Consider the following 26,306-nt stretch of genomic DNA (forward strand, 5'->3'; position numbering starts at 1 on the left):
GTCAGTAAGGCAACAAAATTAAACAAATTACTATAATCTATGGCTAAACTATAGGTTGCTTGGTCAGTCCGATAAACCAAAACCCCCAAACCCCCCGCCCCCCGGGCAAGCACGCTCCGGTCTCAACCCCCCTCCTAGGGGGTTATGGATCACTATACCCCCCCACATTCGTATCAGGCCCTATGTGCACTGTGTTTACTCCTAGATTACTACTGTGGGCAATACCAAATAACATAAGACAAAGAAAACACCAAGAAACAATTAAATTATAACAATGGGATACATTTATTTATATACACACAGCTAAGCATAATGCATAACGATGCAGGCAGTTCTAATGCTATGTCTAATTTGCACCTTTTATACTTCTGGTGCAAAGCTACCATGCAATGACTATAAGCCTTTCAGGTTTCTAATGCAAGCCTGTGCTGCAAGTGTGTGGTTCTAATGCAATCTAATAATGCAAGCACTAGCATCTATCACCTCCATGGGCAAATCAATTCACACCAATCCACAACATCTTCACACTCTCACTCTACACAATCCCCTGTCTGGTTTTCCCCTTCACCCAAAGCTCTTTGTGTGTGTGTGTGTGTGTGTGTGTGTGTTTGTGTTTTCTAATCCATCAGTCTAGCCTAGGCCAAAACCATACTTCCCATTCTGCATGTGTTTCCAGCTCTGTATTTGCCAGGCCTCAATATCTGGTAACTGCCAACTGCCAAGCTCTCGATCTCATCAGAGCCTCATCACCATCTCCAGCCAGCAACCTCAGCAACCCCTCTGTGGCTCTCTCCAACTCTCTGGCAACTCCTCAGCAACTCCCTCAAACTAGCTCCAGCAAACAACTTCTAACAGGCTCTCCTCTCCTCCTTGGTTATAGTCCCCAATGACGCACATATCTCTCCATGGTTACTCTACTAAGAATGTCTCTCTCTGTGTCAGCATATAGCAATGCCTGCCTGTCTGTGTTTGCGTGTTCCTTGCATGGCATGTCCTGTCGTGTGCTATCAGCGTGACATTAGAATATCATACCTTTCTTTCATGGCCATTCTGTGTGCGAAACACCATCTATTCCCTCTTTCTGCATTCACTCCACTGTAGGCATCCATTCATTATAAAATGCTCTTTTAGGCCCCGTCTCTAATGCAAAAGCACCTTCTCCCATCTCTCCATGTCACTCATGGAGCACCCCCCACCCCCACAGTCTCTGCGAAGCACACCAGCCAAGCTGATAATGCACCCTTGTCTGAGAAGGAAGCTTATCTATGTCTCTCTGCCAATGTTGACAAATTCTTTCTATCACAGTGTTAACCATAACATTTCGCAGTGCCGCGGCACTCCGCACTGTCTTCATCAGAATGGATTCAAATGGCAGCCTAATGCTTTCTAGCGTTTACAATTTCGAGGGGATTAGGTCCTCCGACGTATTCCATATCTATGACGGGTAATGTCCACAGCTGTGCTGCTTCGGAAAATTTTCTGCGTCCTGCGTCGATGAAGTCGATGCGCCGTCCCCGAGGACCTCTTCCGACGGCCGACGTCATCCGATGTGATAAGTAGGACGCACGACGCCCGTAGCCTCAGTTCCGTTTTTTCTGCAAACGTGTTCGCTTCGTGAATCTCGGTACGCCTCGACTCTTTGGAGTTTGTTGTATTCTTCTCGGTTCTTTGAACCTGTTCGATTTTTGTGAAAAAAGCCTGTTCGCGACGATGTCTACCTCGTCTTCCACCCCGCGTCCGGGCTTCAAGAAATGCGGGGACTGTGGGTCCAAGATGTCGGTCACGGACTCGCATGACGCCTGCCTCTGGTGCCTTGGGGAGGCCCACGATACGGACGACTGTGTCGACTGCCAGTCGCTCACGGCCAAGGCCTTGCGGGAGCGCAAGAAGTTGTTGTCGGTAGGTCGGGTGTCTAAGCCCCGGAAGTCAAGGTCTACGGGGCTTTCGACGGATGACTCGAGACGCGACTCTCGGCATCATCGTCGGAAGTCCAGTGGGTCTCCTTCCAGGAGTCGGTCTCGCCACTCCTCTGCCTCTTCGAGGCATTCCCGGAAGCACCGGCATCGGTCCCCTTCCTCTTCCGAGGACTCCGCCCATCGGCGGGTCGCTTATCCCACCATGCAAGCGACACCGGAGGAACTGGCTCGGGTGGTCGGCACGGCTCGCGGGAGAGGTCCCGCTCAGACAAGGCTAGCCGTTCTCGCCATGCCCGTTCCAGGTCCCGGTCCTCGACGCGCTGGAGACCGTGTGATCCTGTTCCGTCTTCGAGGAAGACGTTGACGCCTGTGGCGCCGTGGTAGTCGACTATCTCGCTCGAGGCTCCGCCTCCGAGGGGGTCATTGACGCTGTTGGCGCCTAGGTCATCGAGAGACACGCTCAGAGCTCCGGCTTCAAGGCCTGTGTCGACGCCGTCGACGCTGGCGGCGCTGCAGCTGACATCGACGCCGATTCACTCGACGTAGATGCCGATTCTCTCAACGCCGGCGCCGACTTGTTCTGCGCCCTCGACGCCTTTCGAGGCGGTGGTGTTGGAGGGGCCCCGTGGCACGGGGTAGCCCCTAGAAAGGCTCTGGCTAAGGTAAGGCATAGCTTTGGTCCCCAGGTGTCTTCCTCTCACCGCCTGGAGTACATTTCAGAGGGTGATGAAGGCTCTGATGAAGGCTTGGTTCCGGTTACGGTGCCAGATGAGCTTCTCTCGGGCCATAGCCAGTTTGATGACCTGAGGCAGTCACTGCATGATGCCAGTGGACTGGACACCTCTCCGGAGGTGGAGTTTTGTAGGCCGGAGCCTGGCACTCATGCCGATTCTTCGTACCGGCGCCTTATGTCTCGTGTCATCGAGTACTTAGGATGGTCGGCTCCCCCAGGGTAGTTTTTTCAGGATGATCTCACAGACATCCTTGATCTTGGTCCCCCCACTGACCCGGTACTGCCGTTTCATATGGCTCTGCAGAGAAGGGTGGCGGCGGCTTGGACTGCTACGGAGAGTCTCCCGGCAGTGGGCAAGTCTTTGTCGCGAAAATACCCTCCAGCCAGTAGCGACCCCTGCTACTTGTCCAGGCACCCCACTCCGGAGAGTTTGGTGGTGCAGGTGGCTACGGCCCCGTCAAAGCAGGCGTTGTTTCCTACCATCCCTCTGGATAGGGACGACAAACGTTTTGATGGCTGGGCGAAGAAAGTGTTTTCTTCAGGGGGGTATGGCGCTTCAGGCGGCCAACTCCGTATTTGCCTTGTCTCGTTTCACACACACACTCTGGAACTGTGTTGCGCGGCTGAACATATTCCCGAAGGGGACGAACGGGATGGTTTCCTTGCTATGGTTCAGGATGGCAAGGATGCCATGTGTGAGGCCGTTCAATCGTGTTTGGACATGGCAGATTGTGTCAGCCGGTCCAAGGCGGCGAGCACCGTAATACGCAGGTTTGCGTGGTTGCGGAAGTCTGGGTTCGCTCCTGATGTGCAGTCCCGGCTCCTCAACATGCCCTTTGACGGTGAACATCTTTTTGGCAGCAAGGCTGACGAGAGCCTTGAGAGGTTGCAGACCTCCAAAGCTGCAGCAAAGTCGTTGGGCACTGCAGTTCGACAACCTCTGCCTTTTCGTCCTAGGGGACAACAATGGAGGGGAGGTTCCCTTCGCTATTACGTGTCCTTCAGTAAAGCGAGAGGAGCGTCGGTCAAAGAGGCCACCGTAAGAGTGCCAGAGGTGGAAAACAGGGTACTCGAGGTGCCAAGGCCGCTCGGGCAGTTGCCTCTTTGCCCTCGGGCAACGCCGCAGCCGCTACTACTCAGTCATGAGGCCAGGTCCCATGGTTCGCAGGTTGGGGGAAGGCTGGCGCAGCATCTTGTAGAGTGGCGTGCCATTACTTCAGATGTGTGGGTTCTGGAGATCATAACCCACGGCTACTGTCTTCCTTTTCGGCAGAGGCCTCACGACAATCCACCTGGGAACCTCTCTTTGAAGAGTCCGGATCCGCTCCTTGCGCAGGAAATTCAAGCCCATACTGGAGAAAGGCGCCATTGAACTGGTGCCTGTAGCGGAGAGGAACAAGGGATGGTATTCCTCTTATTTTTTTATTTCGAAGAAAGACTGGGGATTGAGACCCATCATGGACTTGCACGGTTTGAACAAACTCCTCAGGAAGGACAAGTTCAAGATGGTTACTCTTTCTAAAGTCCTCCAGGCCCTTCAACTTCAGGACTAGTTGGTCTCTCTCGACCTCAAGGACGCTTACTTCCATGTGCCGATCCATCCCAAGCACAAGAAGTACCTGAGGTTCGCGGTTGGCAACTCGCACTTTCAGGTTCGGGTCCTGCCATTCGGATTGACCTCCGCCCCCAGGGTTTTCACCAAGCACATGGTGGTGGTGGAAACGCATCTCAGGAAAGGGTGGATTCACGTCTACCCCTACCTGGACGATTGGTTGATCAGGGGGAGCTCTCCCGAGCAAGTCCTGGATCATCTGTCCGTCACCTGCCACTCCCTTCACAAGCTGGGCTTCTCCCTCAATTTAAAGAAGTCCCATTTGATGCCAACACAGCGGCTCCAGTACATCGGAGCAGTGCTCGACACATCCCTGGGGCTGTGTTTTCCTCCCAGGTGAGGGCTCTTCACATTCAGCAGATGGTGCACAAGTTTCAACTTGCCCGGACTCTCCCAGCGTCCGAGTTATTGAGACTGCTCGGCCTCATGGCATCCTGCATTCTTCTGGTGCCAGAGGCCAGGTTACGGATGCGATCTTTGCAATGGGCACTCAAGCTCCAGTGGTCTCAGTCCTCTGGCAGGATGTTGGACCCTGTTCAGGTGCCGCCCTCGGTCGCCCAGGACCTTCTGTGGTGGGCCGTCAAAGGCAATCTGATGAAGGGGGGGGCGGCCCCATTTTGCTGCCCTGGCCGGAGGTGACGATCGTGACGGACGCATCCCTCACGGGATGGGGAGCTCATGCCAACGAGTTGACAGACAGCGGTCGTTGGTCTCCGTCGGAGTCCAGAGTCCATATCAATCTGTTGGAGCTGAGGGCCGTCAGGCTAGCCCTGAAGGCTTTTCTGCCGACTGTGCGAGGAAAGAGTGTCCTGATTCTAACGGACACCACTGTGGCCATGCACTACCTCAACAAAAAGGTGGGGCAGGATCACTTCCTCTGTGCAGGGGAGGTGATGCAGCTCGAGTTCTGGGCCATCCAGCAGGAAGTTTCGATCTCGGCTGTTCATCTGGCCGGAGACGACAACGAGACGGCGGACGCTCTGAGCAGGCAGAGCACGATCTCTCACGAGTGGGCGCTCGCTCGGGAGATTCTCCTGGAGATCTATGCCCTTTGGGGGACCCTTCATGGTTCCTGGATGATCCTCATTGCTCCGGCGTGGGCCCGAAGGACGTGGTACCTGGATCTTCTCGACTTGACCATCTGCCCTCCACGTCGTCTTCCCTACCGAGACGATCTGCTCTCACGGGAGGGGGGGGTCAGGTTCTCCATCCAGAGGTCAGATCCCTCGACCTTCACGCTTGGCTTCTGAAAGGTTGAGTTATAAGGATTGGGACCTCCCTGAAGACGTGATGGAGTTGTTGCTCTCGGCCAGGCGGCCGGCAACAAAGTCTCTGTACCGTTGCCGTTGGCGGAAGTTCTGCGACTGGTGCAGAGTTAAGAATGTGGATCCTTTTGAGTGTGACATTCCCATGGTTCTGTCTTTTTTTGCTTTCCTTGGCTCACAGGGGCTTGCAAGTGGGGACCATTAAAGGTTACCTGGCGGCGCTGTCCATATTTAAGCGCTCGTCTGAAGAATGTTCCTATTTTAAGATTCCTTTAATTTCTCAGTTTTTGAAAGGGCTCACTAATGTGTTCCCTCCGTCACCTTTTCTGGTGCCCGGTTGGGATTTGAACCTGGTTCTTAAGTTTCTTATGGGTGCTCCGTTTGAACCTTTGCATTCTTGCCCTTTGAGACTGTTAACTCTGAAAACTGTGTTTTTGGTTGCGGTTACTTCCGCTCGCAGAGTGAGTGAGTTACAGGCACTTTCAGTTAAGCCACCCTTCACTGTGTTTCATAAGGACAGGGTTGTCCTTAGAGTTCGTCCTTCCTTTCTTCCGAAGGTGGTTTCGGAATTTCATTTGAGCCAGAAGGTTGTTCTTCCGGCGTTCTATCCTCCTCCACATCCTGGTAAGGAAGAGGAGAGGCTCCATAGGCTTGATCCTAGGAGAGCGTGGAGCTTTTATATTTCGTGCATGTCCCGGGTCAGAGTGGACAATCAACTTTTCATTGCTTACGCTGGAAAGCGTTTGCGACAAGCTGTGACGAAACAGACTTTGTCTCGTTGGATTATTTTAGCTATCTCCGAGTGTTACCGCTTGGCGGGTAAGGACCCTCTGGCTGGCTTGCGGGCCCATTCTACCAGGGGAGTGGCTGCGTTTACTACTGCCCTGCAGAGGGGTGTTCCTATTCGTCACATCTGTGATGCAGCCACCTGGGCTTCGGTACATACTTTTGTACGTCACTACTCCCTCGATTCCATCCGAGGGCAGGATCTGGCCTTTGGCAAGGCAGTCCTTTATTCCGCAATTTGATTGGGCATGATGAATTTGTGTTCTAAATTATTTTCCCACCTCCTTGCTTGGTACTGCTTTGGGAGTCTGTCATAGATATGGAATACGTCGGAGGACCCAATCCCCTCGAAGAACAAGTTAGTCTCTTACCTGGTAACGTTCTTTCGATGGGATGGTCCGAGGACGTATTCCAAATCGCTCCCTCCCTACCTTCCCCACTGCAGAATTTCTTATGCGATTGCAGCTTGCGTTCCGCAAGGCCTTGTGTTTCTGACTGGCAGAAAACTTGTGTCACACGTTCTGGGGGAAAAACTACAACTGAGGCTACGGGCGTTGTGCGTCCTACTTATCACATCGGGTGACGTCGGCCGTCGGAGGAGGTCCTTGGGGACGGCGCATCGACGTCATCCACGCAGGACGCAGACGCCGAAAATTTTCCAAAGCAGCACAGCTGTGGACATTATCTGTCATAGATATAGAATACGTCGTCGGACCATCCCATCGAAAGAGCGTTACCAGGTAAGAGAGTAACTTGTTCTTCTCTCACAATGCAAGCACTAACTACATACAAACTCATTCTAAGTGACTCAACATACATACATGACAGTCTCTATGGTGCACATATACCGTGTCTCTAAAACATAATCATGGCACTTCAAATATATGCAAGTGTCATTCTATTGCAAATGGCAAAATGTGTCTAGCATGTTTCTCATTCTAAAAGCAAATTGCAAATGCATACAAAGGTGACAGTCTAATAATGGATAGTGTCTACTTCAGCAATGTACTAATTAGAACTAAACAGAATGCAATAATGGAATGCGTCCATAGCAAAGAGTAAGGATTGGGTAATGGTGATTCTAATGATTCTCTAACAGTGAGTCTAATAATGGGTAATGGTTCTTCTACAGATAGTAATTATGATTCTAATAATGGGTGTTATGATTCTTCTAATGATAACAATCCCGGGCTCCTCATTTTCACCAATTCCATAGCTTGGCGAGGGAAAAGGGATCGATTTACTCTAAAAATCCCTTTTGAAACCTGCTGAGTGACATAGGGTGGCTGCATAAATAAAACAAAGAGCAAATAGGTGTGTAACTTTGCTTCAAACCTGATAATCCGTAAGCAGCTCTGCAACATACCACGTCTACTTGGTTGGAGGGGGTGGGGGGGGAAGAGTCCTTTTCTTCCCTCTGATAATTGCAAAGAGAGGACCGCTCTCCCTAATACTGCACTGTTAGCAGTCTCCCCAAGCAGTTTTGATCGCTTGCACCACAAATGTTCATTTCCCATTGTCGGAATTAGATACTTCTGGATATGCATTCGTTTTTGAAAGACAAACAAATTGGATGGAGTAGTAGTTTTGGTCTGGGTGCTTTGGTGGGTCAGAAGGACGGAGACTTGTTTCTTCCACTACTGGACTTTTATTCAAAACAAACTCCTAACTTATCCCTAGGCTATGGGACTTCCTTAACTAGCACACGCTAACTAGGTTACTGGTCGGTCATCGGTGAGTCCAAAAGGAAGATCTGTCCTCTGTCCAAAAATAAACTTTTCTGTCCCTACCACTATCAAAACCAACTAAAGCACAGAAGAATGACTCACTTGTCCTGTGGTCTGCTTTTCAGCACAGTCACTTCAGTGACTTAATAGTAGATAGTTATTTGCAACTATTTTGACCAGTTCCTACAGTTCAGAAACAGGGCTTGTCAGTTTCTCTTGTGTCCTTGACACCTTGTTTTCCCCTTGTGTGTTTATTCTTTGCTTGCTCCTTATTTGGTTCTCTGGGTACTACTGCTATAGACAATGTCCACTGTTTCTCCTGTCTGGGGCAGTCATAAGGATTCTCAAGTACACTCTTGTTTCTCTTTCTCTTGATCGTCACAGAGACTAGTATACACATGCCCAAAAATACTCTTGTATTCACTTAATTGGTTTTACTCGGATGAGTGTGAATGTTCCAGTAATGATTATTTTCTGTTTCTTCTTTAGTTTTATGGGACGTGTATGAGAATACCAGTAATGATTCTCACTTCTTTTCACCTCTTTGTTATTACTGGGATGAGTGTGAGGAACCGGAGGGCATTCTCACTTCTTTTTCCCCAGAACTAGGGTCACTTAACACACTGGATGGATATAAAAATGCCCACCATTTTGAAAGACGATGAACGGGCTGGAGAAAAGGAAGCTGGAGACCCAGGTGGCTGGTACAGTGCTGCCCAGGAAAGGAACGCTGTGGCCATTCTCAGCTGTGCGAGGGTCCGAAGGTCCTGCTATCTTCCAGACAAGGTCTGTTTGTGAGAAGCTGTGGAGCTCCCCTCGACTTCAGCCGCCCCAATGGAAGCCAGGATAGCGGGCGGTGCAGCCGCGAAGGGAAGGCGCAGTCTGGAGAAGTCGAGAAGCCGCCGAAGCCTGGAGAATCACGTTGCGAAGGACGCCCATAGCAAGAACACTGCTGTGTGCGACCGGTGAGTGTAAAGCCAATATACACTCCAACCGGGGTGCTCTGGTAACGTATAACAAAGTTCTTTACAAATACTGAACGGAAAAGCAAGTGATTAAAAGTACTGTTGAATGCCGGAACAAGTATTATCAAGTGAACTGAAACTGATGGAAAGCATCGCACAGAGAAAAAAGTCAATTGACTGGTCATAGATGGAGTGAAAACCAAGTAATACATGAACCAGAAATCAAAGAATATAATTTATGAACCAAGTACTGCTAATGTCAAGAAAATACCACAAAGGGTATGAAAGTGAGAAATCCAGTATTGCCCTAGGTTAAGAGCGGCCCTTGAAACAAATGGTAACAAGGTCAAGAAAATACCAAGAAGGGTGGGAAACTGAGAGACCAGGTGTTGGCCGAATCTAGGAGGGGCCCACGAGACTAATAGTGGCAAAGTCCAGAGAAAACCAAGGAGGGTATAAAGAGGACAAACTAAATGGTGGGCCCAAAGTCAAGTGACCCAGGCATTAAAATCTGACACTTTAGCTGGCAAGAGTCAGTGTGACACTTATGAATCAACTAAGGATCCCTGTCAGATTGAACCAGTGGCTAAGTGTTGATGGTAGCAGTAAGAAGGGGTATAATTGATGTAGATTTATTAGCCATGCTAATGAGTGAGCTTGCAGACTTAACCGAGATTGCCATGCCCCGCAGCCACACTTTGAACGTTTCCCATAGCGTTGCTTGTTGTGAAACCGTACCCTCATTCATTTTTAAAAAACATCTCTATATCTTCACCTAAAGTGATCGCTATCGTGGTGTTGGAAAGTGCTAATGAGGACATTCTCCACAGTGGTCGGGGTCTAGGTGTCATGCTTAGTATTATGTACATTGTGATTGGAGAGTGGTCTGACAAGGGTGCTCAGGAGAATCTTGCTTCCGTGCAACTTGTGCATTAGTGTCACCGACATCAACCAGTAGTCAATCCGGGACATTGCATTGTGTACAGGTGAATAATATGTATTCGCACACGTCTGGGTGCTCCTCTCTCCAGACGTCCACTAATTTGTGTAAAGCCATTATTTGTTAGTGTGTAGGCAGTTGCTGTAAGACTCTCCTGTCTAATCAGTCTTTTGTTACGTCTAGTATCGTGTGGAAGTCTCCCCCAGATTATGGGTATTCCTAGGTTTTTCACAAAAATTGTTGAAATGTGGGTATAGAAGGCGGGGTCATCTTTATTTGGGCCATATGTGTTCATCAGCATTATCTCTTCCCCAGCTAGTTTTCCTGTAATAACGTATCTCCTTTCGGGGTCATCCTTTGTCGTCGGCTCTGAAGGCTAGGGACTTGTGAAGCACCGTGAGTACTCTCCTTGATTGGGACGAATAGGACGTGTAATGACTTTGCGGCTCCATTTGAGCGCAAACCCCCTTGTGTGTGGTGCTCAATGCGTGTTTCCTGTAGCATCATTATCTTTGGGGAGTGTTGCTCTATATATGCTAGACTCTTTTTGGCCTTTCTGGGGTTGTTGAGGCCCCGCAGATTCCAAGAGATCAAACCTATTGGTTCCCCCATATTGGTTTTAGTCGTTGTTTTGCTGTCCCGTGCAAATGCATCATCCCAATCGTGTGTAAGAAGTATTCCCCAACTTTTCTGTAACATTCCTGTCTCCCTTTATTGCTGTATAACATTCCCAACCGTCAGTTTGGGGCTACATTACCCCCAACATATTTAACTTTGCAAACTTCGCCCTCCCACCCCCCAAAATCTGCCCCAACTTGATGTGCCCATCTAGTAAGCTTGGAACTTCACAGGGGCACGTCGCTAGCAGTAACGTTCACTTGGACTGCCAATCAGGTGCTGCAACCCAGGCTTCATTTAAGCTATTTTATTGCGTTCATCAGTGAAAACCACACTAAGGTTGTTACTCTAAGGATACGTTATTTGTCCAGCTCAGTCTCCAGCGGCCTCCGGTCTTTCCTCCGCTCTCTGGTCGTGGTTCTGGTCCCCTCTTGCTGCCGGACGCGGAAGGGGGGAATAGTCGCCTCCACATAGTTCATGGCATCCGTAGGATTCTCGAAAAAATGTGCTCTCCCGCCGTGTTGTATTGCAGTTTTTATGGAAACATCAATGCGTATGGGACCCTTCTCGCTCTGAGTAGCCATTTCACAGGATCATAGGTTCTTCTCTGGGCCTGTATCCCATCCGAGAAATCAGGATATATATGTATGTTTGCCTCGTAGCGAAGGGTCCCCTGTTCTCTTGCTATTTTCACGATGAGGTATCTGTTCCTGTAATTGAGTATTCTGCTGATAATTGTGTGTGGCGGGCAGCACGGCTTGGGAACAGGAGCTAGGGTGCGTTGCACACGCTCTATCAAGAAATAGATGTAGGTGGTGGCTGGTTTGAATATGGTTTTAAACTATGTCTCAATTAATGGCTCCATTGGGCCCCTCATGCCGCCGCTGGTATCCCGACTATGCGTAGGTTGTTTATCCTCAGTGTAATTAGAGGTAATTGCATTTGCCTTTCACCTTGTTGTCGTCTCTCCATGTCCTCAACTTCGCCGATTCTGATCTCGGCTTCATTTATGCGCATGCTCGCCTTTTTCTAATTTGGATTTCAGAGACCCCATTGTTGCTACTATGCCATCTAATTTAACATTTATCTCCATAAATCCACTTTGTATAGCTGCCAATAGGTGGTCCTCTCGGGTGTTGCTGGTTGTAGTCTCTGGATTGTTAGACTGGGATGGATCCGTCGCTCCTGGGGTGGGGATCTGGGAGCTGGTAAAGGAGTCCATGGGACTTTTTTCTTTCTGGCACCTTTTGTAATTCTCTGTAATTTTGCTTGAACATCTGGTGTGACCGTGGATATTGTTGGTCCTGGCCACGGTTGTAGACCAGTTATTCGTTTCCTGATATCCAGGTTTCTGCCACCCCTGTCTCCGTGGGTATATTGTCTTGTTACTGCTGTAGTGTACTAGCAGTTATCCTATTGTTGTACCCATCCGTGCTATTGAAGGACCCCTTTACTGGGCTGGGTGGCTTCTGTGTTGCAGGCCCTTAAGGACTGAGGTTTCACGTAAATGTGAGCCTTACCCTGCTGTGCCAGCTCCCCGGCCTTCATATGCTGAGGAGCCACTGGGGTTCGTCATGATAACTTAGTGCTACCCCGACTTTACTCCCAGGGCCTCTGTGTAAATTGCTGTGATCACCCATGCATGGGGGGAGGCAGGAGCGTATGTGTGGCCTTCAGTTCATATGTCACTGGTATGAAGGGATGAGTGGCTCCGTATATCCGGGGTCTTCATATGCAGTGTCCCGCATCTGGTAGCTGTTGGCTGTAATTTATGTGCATTTGCAGCTTGCGCTATTTCCTGGATATTTGCACTGTTTTATTGTAGGTGGCCGTTTTATGTGCTAGCTTCCTCGCAGATGGGAGACTGATTGTGCAGGGGGAAGGACGCTCGGTGTGTCGCACCTCCAGGGCTGTCTTCTGGTTGTGACAAACTGAGGCTGCGGGTCTGAGGGGGAGCGAGGTGACCCCCGTGGGGGATACTGTACACGGGCGGCGTAACTGTCTCCCTGTCTCTGTGCCTCCAGGCAGGGACTGTTGTTGGAACCCACAGACAGCGAGGGCTCCGACTCGATCTCTGCACGGCCGCTTCGTCTGCCATGTGAAATTTCCAGGGGGAAGGGTGCCCCGTGTTTCAGGGACAGTGTCGGGGTGTTTCGCAATTCTCACGGGTTCGGAGACTGATGGGGTTGACAGGAGGGAGGTCGAGCGAGTGTCGCCGCCGGCACTCTGCCTCTGTGCACCCTGATGATCACCACCGCTGTAGTTCTAAAATATAGTTGGCTCCGGCCAGGGAAACAGTAGTGCTTGAAGCGCACACCCAGCACGGGTGTCTGGTGTCCGCACTGCTTGCCTTAACTCGAGTACTAAATGGGGGCACGTCCTAGCCCCTCCTGCCCCCCCGCAGCGCCGGTCTTAAATCGGAGCTCACCTTCCCCCTTTGGTTGTCAGGGGCGGCCTCTGGGCTCACCACACACTACAGGATCTCACGGCCGCCTTATCTCAGCCGTTGCTGCCACCAAAGGGACCAGTCTTTGCCCACAGCTGCTGTGGAAGGGTTGCTTTCCTTCTGTGCCCAAGTTGACGAAAAATATTAAGGCGCTTGAGGATATTTTAACCACAGGATATTGCCTGTTGTAGAGCTCCTTGACTAGGCAGCCATTCTTTTTCGCTGCTCGACAGCGCCCCAACAGCACAGACTTTTGCATGAAGACGTGCCAGATCTGAGTAGATACCCACAAACTGCTTTTGATCAGCTGCCAATATTGTAAATATGAACCAGCTCTCCATGGTGAAAGCTGCCATGCATTTTTCATATATGCATATTCTCCATGAATTCCACATATAAATTCTTCTCCAAAGGGTCGGCATAATGCTCACCTCCCTGTCTTTAATAGAATCACGGCTTTCCTTAAATTTATTTTAAGAAATCTTTATTCTCTGTCAAGATTGGAGGCAAGCATTATGCTATTTTAAAGCTTACTCGTCATCAATGACGCCAGCTGTTCAATTGGTTAGAGATACAAAAATCTCTAAACATGGATTCGCTAGACCAGTCAGCCAATTTCTTAATATCTTCCAAACAGATGCCTACTTGAAATGCTTTAGAAGTCATGGCTCATCTCACTGAGTGTGCCCCAAATCACGATAAGTCCACTCCTGCTTGCGCCAGAGCACAGCGCACCCAATGTCAGAGTTGGGAGAGGAGACTGCCTTATGGGGTTTCCTGAATTACGGTCAGAAACTGCCCTCTCGCGTCTGAACTGAGACCCTCCATCGCCACCTCATACGCCCTGAGACAACTCACAACTGTGGGTGTTCATGAAAGGTCGGGTACGAGATGACTCGAATGCTCTTGGTACGCCTTGTGATGTGAAATCTCGTTCTGACATCCAAGACACTCCTGCAGGACACTAGACATAACGGCTGAGAGTGCTTTCAAAGAAAGGCTAGTGTTCTGTGGCCAAGACTGAAACCGATTCAGGTCCACATCAATGTCTCGCAGGACTGGGTAACGTGCTGGAGTAGTCGTAAGTCGCACTCGAGCACAGTCTAGAGGATGCTCTCTGATTGGCAAGCCATCCACGAAATTGTGACCTGCTGATATTGCAGAGTGATCAGAATGAACCGTCCTATTGGCCAATCCCTGCTCCGATAGAAATTCAGGACTGCTGATAAAGGTGCTGTAACTTTTTCTATTCCGTTCCATACACCAGTGCGCCCAGGCCGTCCAGGATCTTGCATAGCTCTTTCAAGTGGAAGAGGGCCCAACTGACTTTGATACGGTCATTTGCTTTTCCTGAAATCCCTGGGAAACTTCACCTTGACCTTAAATCCTCCACGATGCTCGGGTCAATGACCCATCCAAGATTAGGGTGTGAGGCTGCCCTTGAGGATTGACGTACAAATATGGATTGTAGACGGATTGGAAAATCTGAAAAAAGTTCCAGAAGAACAGGAAACCATGGTTGCAAAGTCTAAGTGTAATTACCCCCAGCTCAACTCCCTCCTCGCTCAAACTCAAAATCAAAATGAAGGTGGGAGGTGCATAGTTTACCCCTCTCCTCCATGGCTGTAGAAAAGTTCCAATCCGCTTCTTTGTTAGCTAGCCCCAGAATGCGCTCTGTCTGGAACACTGAATTTCGGTCACAGTGGAAGTGCCAGGAGTCCATGGCTAATTCCGCAAGGGGATTTGATCTTGTGCCACCGAGGTGACAGATATACCTCACTGCTGACATATTGTTCAGCTTTAGTAGAATACAGCTGCTTGTGCTGCCCTTGGTGAAGGAATTGATTGCAAAAGAGCTGACTAGCAGCCGCAGGCAGTTTATATGCAATTCCAGTTCACGTGTGGATCACACACCCCTGCCCCATTTCCCCCCGCCCCCCTTGTGGACACTGGCAGGCATCTCTCCCTCCAGACTGGCCTCTGTTCCTACCACCAGATCTGGCGCTGGGCAGAATATTGCTCTGCCATTCCACGCCTGGATGTGGTCTAGCCGCCAATTCAGCTCTAATCTTGTCTCATGCGAGAGGTGGACTTTTTTTGCATCGGTGGGACCTTTCCGCAAATGCACAACCTTAAGTCCTTACAACTCCTGTCAGTGTAATCATTTGGGAAATCTAGCTTGAAGGATGACGAGAGCAATCCATCACCCCCGCTAACTGAGTGAGATTGCGTGTATCTTTAGCAGCGCTCGGATCACTTTCTTGGTGTACCGATTGTTGTCCATGGGCAGCTGTGACCTATCTCTAGTGTGTCCACTATGAAACCTAGAAGCTCCATCTTGAGTGATGTCATGAGTTCTGACTTCCCCCAGTTCACCACAAACCCAAGACTGCAACAGATCCACTGTTTTCTGTGCATGCCGCATCAGTAGCTTGTCCTGCGACATGATGATGTTGTCTAGGTAAATGAGCCTGATGCCCTGCTCCTTGGGGGCTGCGACCACCAATATCACCATCGTAAAGTACTACAGAGCGGACTAGAGCCTGAAGGGCTGGCTCGCAAATTCCCATGTCCTCCCTGACCACAAACTGCACGAAGCATCCGTGTGGTGGCCAGATCGGTACTGCTAGGTACGCATCCTTCAGGTCCAAGCACACTAACCAGTCTCCCAAGAGTAAGGTGTCCCTGAGCATGTGAATGCCCTCCATCTTGAAGTGTTGGTAAAGAATGAAGCTGTTCAGGCTCCTTAGGTTGAGAAGTGGTCTGACTTTTGCCTTCCTCATTACTAAGAATATGTTTCGGATTAAGCCTCAAGAATGGGGAGGAGCTAGGCAGATTGCATCTTTCTGAGCCAGCTTGACTACCTTTTCGCATAGCGCACTGGCTGATGCGCTTGCAGGGTAACCTTGTAAAACTCGAGCTTGCGCAAATCAGTGTTCTGCCCCCATGGGGTTCTGAGGCAATGCACAAGCAACACCTGGTGACTGCTGTGGCTGTCTTGCTGGACGTCTACCCCGGGGACCTGTGGTTCTGACTCTTGTAGTTAAGAAATTGTCTGTACGGTGGTCTTTCCAGTACTGGTACAACGTGCTATTGTCAGGCTGAGATCCTGGTGTCTGCAGAAGCTGCTGAGCCCCCGACAATCCACCCAAAATGTGGCACTCTGAGCTGATACTATAAACTGCTCAGTTTACCTCACTTCCAGGGGAAAGGGGGAAGGGACAAATTAACAAACACCAGGCTGGAAGCTAAGACTAGCTGGTTCTTCACCTGTAGTAAAACATAAACATATAATACACCTTGTTATTCATGGGGTACTATACTAACCTTAAGTATCAATATCCTTTACCAAATAAAGTAAAAACCATACCTGGAACTTCTCTACAAAATGCCCAGAGAAGTGATAAGCTGACTAGACTTACTAGTTGACTTGAATCTCAACGATCATTCAGCCTTCTTAGTAGGTCCATGAATGTGAAATTAACTTTGCAGGTAATCTTCTTTAAACTCAAGCAGCTTGAACAAAGTCTTAAGTTCATTAAAAGTAAATGGAAGTTCTAGTGTTTCTGGAAAGTATTTATATTTCTTCTTTTTTTTATTTTAGAGAGTGTTTTTACTTAAATAAACAGTTCTTGAAACTTGCGTCAAAAATCTCACGTGGAAATCTCTTGAACTCGCATAGGGATCCAAACTGAGTGAAGATCGTTGAAGCGCTGAAGATTAAACCGCAGGAAAAACCACACGCGCTTATCCAAGGAGCGAGTAAACTCACACGCGCTGAAATCGAACCGCGAGAGAAAAAACCACACGCGCTTTGTCCAAAATGCGAAAACACTCACACGCGCTAAGTCGAAACCGCGGGAAAAAATCCACACGCGATTAAACGAAAACACGCACACGCGCTGAAGTTCAACCGCGGGAAATATCCACATGCGCTTAGTCCAAGATGCGAGCACACGCACACGCGCTGACGACAAACCGCGGGTAAAAATCCACACGCGTTTAGTCCAAGATGCGATCACACGCACACGCGCTGACGACAAACCGCGGGTAAAAATCCACACGCGCTTAGTCCAAGATGCGATCACACGCACACGCGCTAAAGTCGAAACAGCGGGAAAAATCCACACGCGCTTAATAAAAGATGCACACGCGCGGAAATCCAACTGCGGGTAGAAAAAACACACGCACAATAGTATCACGCGACACCAAAGAGCTTGCGCAAGATACTCAAGCGAAGACTCTCACGCGCAGGCTTCCGTTAACGGAAAAACCACGCGCTTGATGGAAAATGTAGCGTAGCAAAGCCAAACATACGACAGCAATATAGTTCTTAGTAAATATTTTTCATATGAACTTGAAAATCAGATTATATCTTCTACAGTGACATTATAGAAAGAGTCTTGAATTTTAAAAGGACTTATCTTGTGAAGAGTCTTTGAAACTTTTTTCTTTTTGGATAACTCGAAAACTTCTTACTCCTGTTCAGTGCCAAAATGAATCTCCGCAAGATTCCTGTTTGCTTTTCCAAATAAGCCGCTCGACCGCTTGAAACTTGAAACCCCTGAACAAGTTAAGCAGGAGCAGCTTAATACACGACCTCTCAGCTGGGCAAAGACGATGAAAGGCAGTTTAGAATGTTCACTGTCTTCCCTATAAACAATCACCAGCCAATCAGAACTTAGACTGAGGACCTCCATCTTGGCTTGGGGCATTCTCCATAGACTGCAATGAATGTTAAGGGCAAAATTGGCTGTTTTAAAATTAAACTCATAATAACTTCCAAAAACCTTTCTATACTAATTTTCCCCAGACCTAATGTAATTCAGAATATGTCACTGTATCCTAACAGTACCTGACAGCTATGTTGCAGGGACCTGCGGACCAATGAGAAAAGGTCAGAAGATCGCCCCCCTCCTTTTTCTGGGCCCTCGCTAAAACCTTACATGGAAACTATCTTTTAATTGAAGAATGAGATTTCCCTAGGGATGTGAAGGTGCTAATGTCTTTGGCAATTTCTTTAGCGAAGGGGTTCACAAAACAGGCCTTGAGCCGTATGCCCTGCTTCCCAAGAGCTTGGCTCCCCGGCTTTACCGTCTATCTTGATGTGTACCCCTTTGTGCCCTCTCCAGAGATTGTGAGTCGCATTCCCTAGAAAACAGATGGTGTGCTGGGCCCATCCCGCTGGCACTTCTTTGGGTCTTTCGGTGTCTGGGGCTTTCTCTCATAGGTCCAGAATCTTCGTTAATGAACCTGCTACATCCAAGAGCATGGCCTGGCAGGCCTTCCATGCCCTTCCTTGGATCCTTTGTGAACTTACCTACGAGTGTGACCATCCTGATGTTCAGTTAGGGACTGGCAGCCTCTTTCCCTTCAATCTCTGCCCTTTCTGAGCCTCAATCGTAAGTACTCTGCCACTCTTGAGTGGGTGCTGTGAGGGGTCAGTAATGCGAGGCGGAAAATAATTTTCAAAAATATCTCGCTGTCCGTACTTTGCTGAGGAATTTCCTGCCTAAACAAAGCTAAGGGAATACACTGTAACACAGGAATACTGGCCATCACACTAAACAACAAACCTATAAAGACCAATGTATGGCAATACAACATGACATTAATACCATTCACAGTTCTTAAATGACCTTCTAATGTCCTGGGTAATTTCCCTTGCCCAGGATTCAAAGTCACATCTGCAAATGTTTACCCAAAGTAAGAAAATGTCTTGAATCTGTTATTGATGTTTCAAAGTCAAAGTTCATTAAATAAAGTTCCACTGACAACACATCTCTTCTCCTGAGTGAAATATCCACTTTCCACTTCTAGCCAAATAGCACCAATAGTAATCCTGGTCTTGATCGCCTTGTTAGGAAGATTTGCCACAGTTCAAAAGAAAATGCAACATCCACACTTTCCGCAATTTACAGTTATTGATCAACAGCTAGGACTTCTTGAGTTATACGGTTTAACCTTCACAATGGTATATTTGTCAGGATGATATTTTAGAATTGCTGCTTCCACTTCACCAACCACACTTCTTTTACAGTGAGAACAGTTACCTCTTGTCTCACAGTACTACACCTTGTTTAGTCTTCTGCAATATAGCATCCACTGACATTTATATATACCACCACAACTTCAGCCTTTTGGAACAACTACCACAGATTCAATGATTTAGAGTCTTAGACACGCTGTGACAAAATATACTTAGGACTACTTAGGCAAGGCACTCTTCTCTGAATTTCTCCTTTCAAAAGGTGCAGCCTCGTTGCCTCTCGCCTGTCTTCCACAATATTAACCTGTATTCGTCTTTTAGATTTACTTCTCTCTTAACCAGTATTTGCCAATACAGGTTGTATCTACTTCAAAATAGTCTTTACAAGCACGTTTCCCTTCCCCAGCATTACATGTACCTTTCTGCCAGTTATAAGCCCAAGTTATTACCCAGAAGCCTTGGATCCACTTTCATAACTTCAGGTAATACTTCAAGCCTTGTAACGTAAGCCAATTAACTGTTAGTAACTTTCTAGTACAGTTAGATTGCTTTTCCACCTCAAGAAAGATTGATATTGCTGTCAATATGGGAAGACTCTTGGCTTGGGCAATGCTTGTTCTCTGCTTCAATGATGTATATACTTCTCATTTGGGAAAGGTATGCCTTGTTAAAGTAGAGAATAGAATATATTCTTTCTTTAGAAATAATAATTAGGCACACACAACCACTCCTTGTTAGATTTTGACAATGGATTGAATAAGATTAGGTATTCAGCAATGGTCTTTGCAACGTTCACTTTCTTTAATTGGTGATGCGCGACTACTCCTTCGAATAGTATCATTCGTATAATCGTGAACAATGGATGTAAGCAGCATTCTTTTCCAACACAAGTAAACACCATTTTCAGTCACAAGCGCGTGCTACATTTTCCATTATTCAGGTACTTTAGAGTAACAGTCTTAGAATAGTGAACAAGGGATGTAATCAGTCTTTGACATCTATGCGAGTAATCGGCCTTTTCATTTACACGCAAGTGCTAAATTTCCCATTATTCAGGTACTTCAGATTTAATGGACAACTTCTATTTGCTTTACTCCTATGCAAGTCAACAGAGGCATGGATACTTTTGCCGGCAATGCTCACGTGGAGCTTCACTCACCGGCTTCTTTAATGCTTGCTCTGTGGGTCTGACTGCTCCACCTCGACTTGTGCTGCTTCTGGCTGATTAAGGGCCTACACTCTTCCTCCCTGAAGATATCTCTGGCCCAGCCACATGTTTCGGCAGCCCCTCTCGCTCCTAAGACCCACGGCTTATTAAATGCTTCTCGCCTCGGTCTCCAGCACATTCAGAATGCGGAAACCAGTGCAATCAGGCTCACATGAGGAAAAGAAGCTGTCTTGCATACCTTCCGCTGTGTAGCCTCTGCACTTCAGAGTTTGGGGAACAGGACCCTCTCGGAACATGCAGGTGAAATCTGCTGTTTCCGTGTTCCGGCATCCCTCTTGGTCTCCCACTTCTGCTTGGTTTGCCAGCCTCATGCCTTCTTCTTTCTGCTACTACTACTACTACTACTATGGCTTGCATTCCAGTCCCTCCCTCTCCTTTTTCCTGCCTGCACTCGAGGGGGCTTTTTATGCCTACCAGGTTCCCTCAGGTGTGGGCTGTTAGGCTCAATTAACAGACTCGTGTAACGTCATGCCTCTTCAGCCCCCTTCTTCATCCCAGTTCTTCTGGATTCAGGGACTTGTAGTCCCTTTCTGCAAAGTTGTTCTAGAATTTGAGCTCAATTTCAGGGTAGATTTATTTTCCCTGAACTCATAAAAGGATGAACTGTTAAAACTAGTTGTTATATATGAAGGTAATTTCTTTAAGACTGCATTTATTTCCAAACACCTTTTTATTATATCCTTGGCAGGAAGAAGGGTGTTAAATTTGGGATACTTTGAAAGATTCATCTGTTCTAGTGAATTGCTCTGATTTTGTACTCTCGGTGACGGGCCTTCTATGTAAATCGGGGACATCATAATGTCAATATGCCATTACCTGTGTTGGCAACCCAAAAAAGGTGTTTCCTTTCAAAGGACAAATACCATGTCTCATCCCACAGGATCTGCTCACCACCCTGGGCCCTGTCTCCAACCAGGTGATCATCCTTTAGTACACCACGCCCAGAGTTAGGATCAGGAAACCTCTGCTTTTCTCTGGCCACCTGGGAGGAGACTTTAGGCAGGGGGGTTAGTGAGGGATCTGTAGGATTCTTCAAAATGCCCATTGACAGGATTTTGGGTGGCCCAAATCCTCAAGGTTGAACATGTGGTCTTGAGTGTCCGCTACTGCACCCTCTAGGGAAGTGTCCAGCCTATGCTCTTCATATTCCTGTTCTTCAGGAGCAGGCTTGGGCACTGCCTCTGTAGCATCTGGAAGCTCTTCCAGAGTATCCCCTCTTAGGTGTGATGAGCAGTCACCTCTGCCAGCTTCCACTACCTCTGGGCTTGAGGGTCTTATTGGGAGAGGGTCTCCCTTCTTTTCTAAGGTTTTCTCAAGCCTATCAAAGGCTCCTGTGACGGATGCAGCTTGATTTTGACTGTAATCTGGCATGTGGGTATTAGAGGAAGCCTTTCTCTTGCGGTATAACAAACTACCTCCTTTCATCTTTTTTTTTTTTTTTGCTGCTTTTCTCTGCAGTATACCTCCATATCATTCAGTCTCAATTGAATCTGGACCAGCATGTCTGTCTGCTATTGCCCTTTTGACCCCATAAGTCCAAGGATGAGATAGCTTGTCCTTTTTGGCACTTCATTTTGTGCGATCCCTGCAAAGCAGGGAATCGCACAAAAGGTGAAAAGGAGGTTCCTTCTCACGGTCTGGGGGTTGGATTTTCTTCAGTTTCACGCAGCACGCATTATGAAACGGAAAGTAATTTTCACTGCAGCAGCCATGTTTGGCTGCAGCACTGAAAATGAAAGGTGAGTCTCCACCTTTCACTCCCTAGATTGTGCCGTTCAGATTCATATTTCTGACCTCTCAATACCCCGCAGGAAATCTAAAGAATATATACTTTTCGATTGGATTGTGCCCGACCACATATTCCTCATCTGTGATATCTCCTAAATCCAGCTTCAGAAAACTTTCCTCGAGGATGTCAGTGAAGGCATATATAGCACGCACAGCGCCCGTTGCCTTCGGTTTCGTTTTTCCAAGCATGCTATGGTGCGCTTCAGAAATGTCCTCCAAGAAATATCCGAAAATGTCTTCGTCTTCCACACCGACTACCCCGAAGAACGGGTTTAAAAAGTGTCAGGACTGCGATGTCAAGATGTCGCTGACGGATCTTTGAGTATGCTTGTGGTGTCTCTGTGTGGAGCATAAGACCTCGGCCTGTTCAAAGTGTCAGTCGATGACCGGAAAAGCTCTGAAGGAATGTAAGGGAACATTGGCATTAGGTAGATTCCCTAAGAAATCCCAGTCGTCTAACCCATCGAAAAAACCTTCTGACGAAGCGAGAGGTGACTCTCCTTGACGAAAGAAGGCACAAAGATCCACGTCCAGGTCAAGGAGTGGCTCCCACCACTCCTCATCGTTGTTGTGAAAGTCGAAGAGGCATCATAAATCACCTACGTCGACGTCCTTTACTCCTCCTGAGAAGACTATATCTTGTCCCACCAAGGCCTCCACTCAAGCTCAATGCGAAGCATTCAGGTAAGAAATGCTTAAGATATTCGAGAGCCTGAAACCCTCGAACCAGGCAGCCCTGCTCCTACCGCACCTTCTGAAGCCGGTAAAGAAAGGGCTTGAGCCAAAGATGCCTTTTACAGGCAGTTGATGACCAAGGTAGTGGATTACCTTGGATGGAGCAGACCTGCCCTCCCTTTTGAACTGGATGACCTTACAGATATCCTGAATAAAGGTCCTCAAAGGGATCCTATCTTACCCTTTCATATTGCTCTTCAGAAAAGAGTAAGTGCCAATTGGGAAGCACCGGAGTCAGGTCCGGCAGTAAAGAAGTACCTGACAATGATAGTAGTGACCCCAGCTACTTGTTGAAACACCCTACCCTAGAAAGTCTGGTGGTGCAGGCAGCAACCGCTACCTCTAAAGCAGAAGCTTATCCGACCATCCCACAGGATTGGGATGATAAAACCGTAGAATCCTGGTCAAGAAAAGTATTTTCTGCTGGGAGCATGGCTCTTAAATCGGCCAACTCCACATGTTCCTTGGCATAGTTCACATACACTCTACGGGACTGCATATCCATGGCGGCTGAGCAGCATATTCCCTAGGGGGAGGACAGAGACGGTTTCTTGGCCATTGTTAAGGATGGCAAGGAAGCCATGTGCAAGTCTCTTTAGTCGGGTTTGGATTTTGCTGACCGCGTCAGTAGACCCATGGTGGCGAGCACCGTAATTAGCAGATTTGCGTGGTCAAGGAAGTTTGGATTTGCACCTGACCTGCAGTCTAGACTCCTTAACATGCCTTTTGACGGGTCTCATTTTGTGGCAGCAAGGCTGATGAAAGCCTTGAGAAGCTGCAGACCTCGAAGGTGGTGGCAAAGTCTTTGGGTGCCACTATTAGGCAGCCACAGCCTTTTCACTCCAGTGCAACATTTTAGATGGGTAGGTCATTTCTGCTACTACTCCTCAGTTGGAGGAGCGAGAGGAATGGCTAGTCAAAGAGGCCAAAGATGATTGACGAGGAAGGGGTGCAAAGCCCGCTCAAGCAGCGGCATCTTTACCAACAGCCACTGCTTCAGCTGCCTCAAAACCTCTGAGGTCTTGAGTCACGACACCCCAGTGAGAGGCAGACTGTCTCCACATCTGAAAGAATGGCAAGACTTTACTTTGGATGCTTGGGCACTACAAACCATAGCCCAAGGTTACCACCTCCCCTTCTTTCAGAGACCTAAGAACCATCCACCGGGGAGCCATTCTTGCAGGGTTCCAGATCTGTTCCTTGTGCAGGAAATTCTGACCCTGCTAGAGAGCGGTGCATTGAGCCAGTAGCTGTAGCGAGGAGAGGAATAAAGGATGATATTAACCATATTTCCAAATCCTAAGAAGGGCTGAGGACTGAGGCCCATCTTGGACTTCAGATACTTGAACACGTTCCTTAGGAAGGACAAGTTCAAGATGGTCACACTTTCTCAGATCCTTCAGGCCCTCCAACTCCAGGATTGGATGGTGTCTTTCATGTGCCAATCCATCTCAAGCACAGAAAGTACCTGGGGTTATTCACCAAACTGATGGATGTGGTTGCAGCGAGTCTCAGAAGAGGGGGTGGGGGGATTCCAGTCTACCCCTACCTTGGACGATTGGCTGATCAGGGCACGTTCTCCCGAACAGGTCTTGGATCCTCTCAGCGTGACCTGCCACCCTGTACACAGATTGGGCTTCTGCCTCAATTACAAGAAGTCCCACATGACACCATCTCAAAAGGTGAGGGCTAAAGACATTCTGCAGATGGTCTCCAAGTTTCAGAGTGCTCAGCGTCTCCCGGCTTTCGAGTTTTTGAGGTTGCTCTGCCTCATGTCCTCCTGCATTTTTCTAGTGCCAGAGGCACACCTGAGAATTAGATCCCTTCAATGGGCTCTCGGGACACAATGGTCTCGGTTCTCGGGCAACATGTCAGACCTACTTCATGTTCCAAGCAGGGTCGCACAGGATCTCCTGCGAGGACAATATTCTGAAGAGAACTTTTTGGCAACCATGGCAGGAGAGAACAGCAGTGACGGATGCCTCCATCACGGGGTGGGAAGCCCACGCAAACGATCTGACAGTTGTTGGTCTCCATCGGAGTCCAAACTACAACTCAATCTTTTTGGAGATGAGAGCAATCAGACTAGCGCCAAAGTCTTTTCTGCCCTCTCTACGGGGAACGAATGTACTGATAATGAAGGACAACACAATGGCCATGTAGTACCTCAACAAGAGAGGAGGTGTAACCACCACTGTGCAGAGAGGCAATGCAGCTCTGGTTCTGGCCAATTCAAGAAGGAATCTCTATCGGCAGCTCACCTAGCTGGAGAGAAGAACACAGAGGTGGACACTAGTCTCCCACAAGTGGGAACTAGCTCTGGAAGTCCTTGAGGAGATCTTCACCCTTTGGGGAACCCCGCAAGTGGATCTGTTCGCAACCTGTGTCAACAGGAAGTGCGAACTGTACTGCTCCAGGGAATTTCCCCAAGAGGAGCTCTAGGAGGCCCGTTCGTAGTGGACTGGGAGTTTCCACACCTGTACAAGTTTCCTCTGGTGCCCACCATTCCTCACATGATCACGAGGTTGAGAAAGTTTTGGAAATCCATGAGCCCAATTTCCCTGGATTGGGTAGGAGGACGTGGTACCCAGACCTTCTGGACATGTCCATCTGCCCTCCAATATGTCTTCCACAAAGAGAGGACCTTCTCTTGCGAGAGGAGGGTCGAGTTCTCGATCCAGAGGTCAAGACATTCAGCCTTCACACATCGTTTCTGAGAGGCTGAGGTAAAAGGATTGGGACCTCCCGGATGATTTAATGGAGATTTTGCTTTCGGCCATAAGGCCAGCCACAAAAATCTTTGTACTGCTGCAATTGGAACAAATTCTGCAGCTGGTCTAGGGACATGAATGTGGACCCTTTGCTTTGCAAAACACCAGTGGTGTTATCGTTTCTGCTGTACTTGGCCAATCTGGGGCTCCAGGTTGGGACGATTAAAGGTTATTTGGCAGCAATTTCATTCTTCAAGCGCTCATCTGAGGAAACGTCACATTTTAGGATGCCTTTGTTGATAACATTTCTGAAGGGACTCACTAATGTGTTCCCTCCATCTCCCTGTCCGGTTCCCATGGGGACCTTAATCTTGTGTTAAAATGTCTTATGTCTGTACCGTTTGAACCACTCCATCCATGTCCATTAAGGTTACTAACGTTCAAGACCACCTTGTTTGGAGCACTATCCTCTGAACCATTTCATAAGGACAAGGTGGTCCTGAGGTTCAAGCCTTAATTTCTACCGAAGGTCATTTCAGACTTTAATTTAGGGCAACACATTGTGTTACCCATGGTATGCCCTCCACCTCATCCTGGCAAGGAGGAGAGGTTGCACAGGCTCGATCCAAAAAGGGCTCTACATTTCAAGGTTGTGAAAACCTTGTCTGGATGACCAATTATTCGTATAACAAAGCATCCAGATGCATTATTCTAGCTATTTACAAATTTTACAGGCTGGTGGGCAAGGATCCTCCAGAAGGATTGAGAGCCTATTCCACTAAAGGGCATGGCTACCTCTGCTCTGCAAAGAGGTGTTCCCATTAAAAACATTTGTGAGGCAGCTACT

At 48.3% G+C, this 26,306-nt stretch overlaps 1 protein-coding gene across 11 annotated transcripts in view; it reads left to right on the forward strand.

The window, feature by feature from the left end:
- The window catches only part of CCSER2 (coiled-coil serine rich protein 2), a 1,037,685-nt gene that overhangs the window by 326,565 nt on the left and 684,814 nt on the right, over positions 1–26,306 (forward strand). The gene's annotated exons all lie outside the window — the stretch shown is intronic.

The sequence above is a fragment of the Ambystoma mexicanum genome, chromosome 8 (assembly GCF_040938575.1).
Source record: "Ambystoma mexicanum isolate Mex_15411 chromosome 8, UKY_AmexF1_1, whole genome shotgun sequence".
NCBI lineage: Eukaryota > Metazoa > Chordata > Amphibia > Caudata > Ambystomatidae > Ambystoma > Ambystoma mexicanum.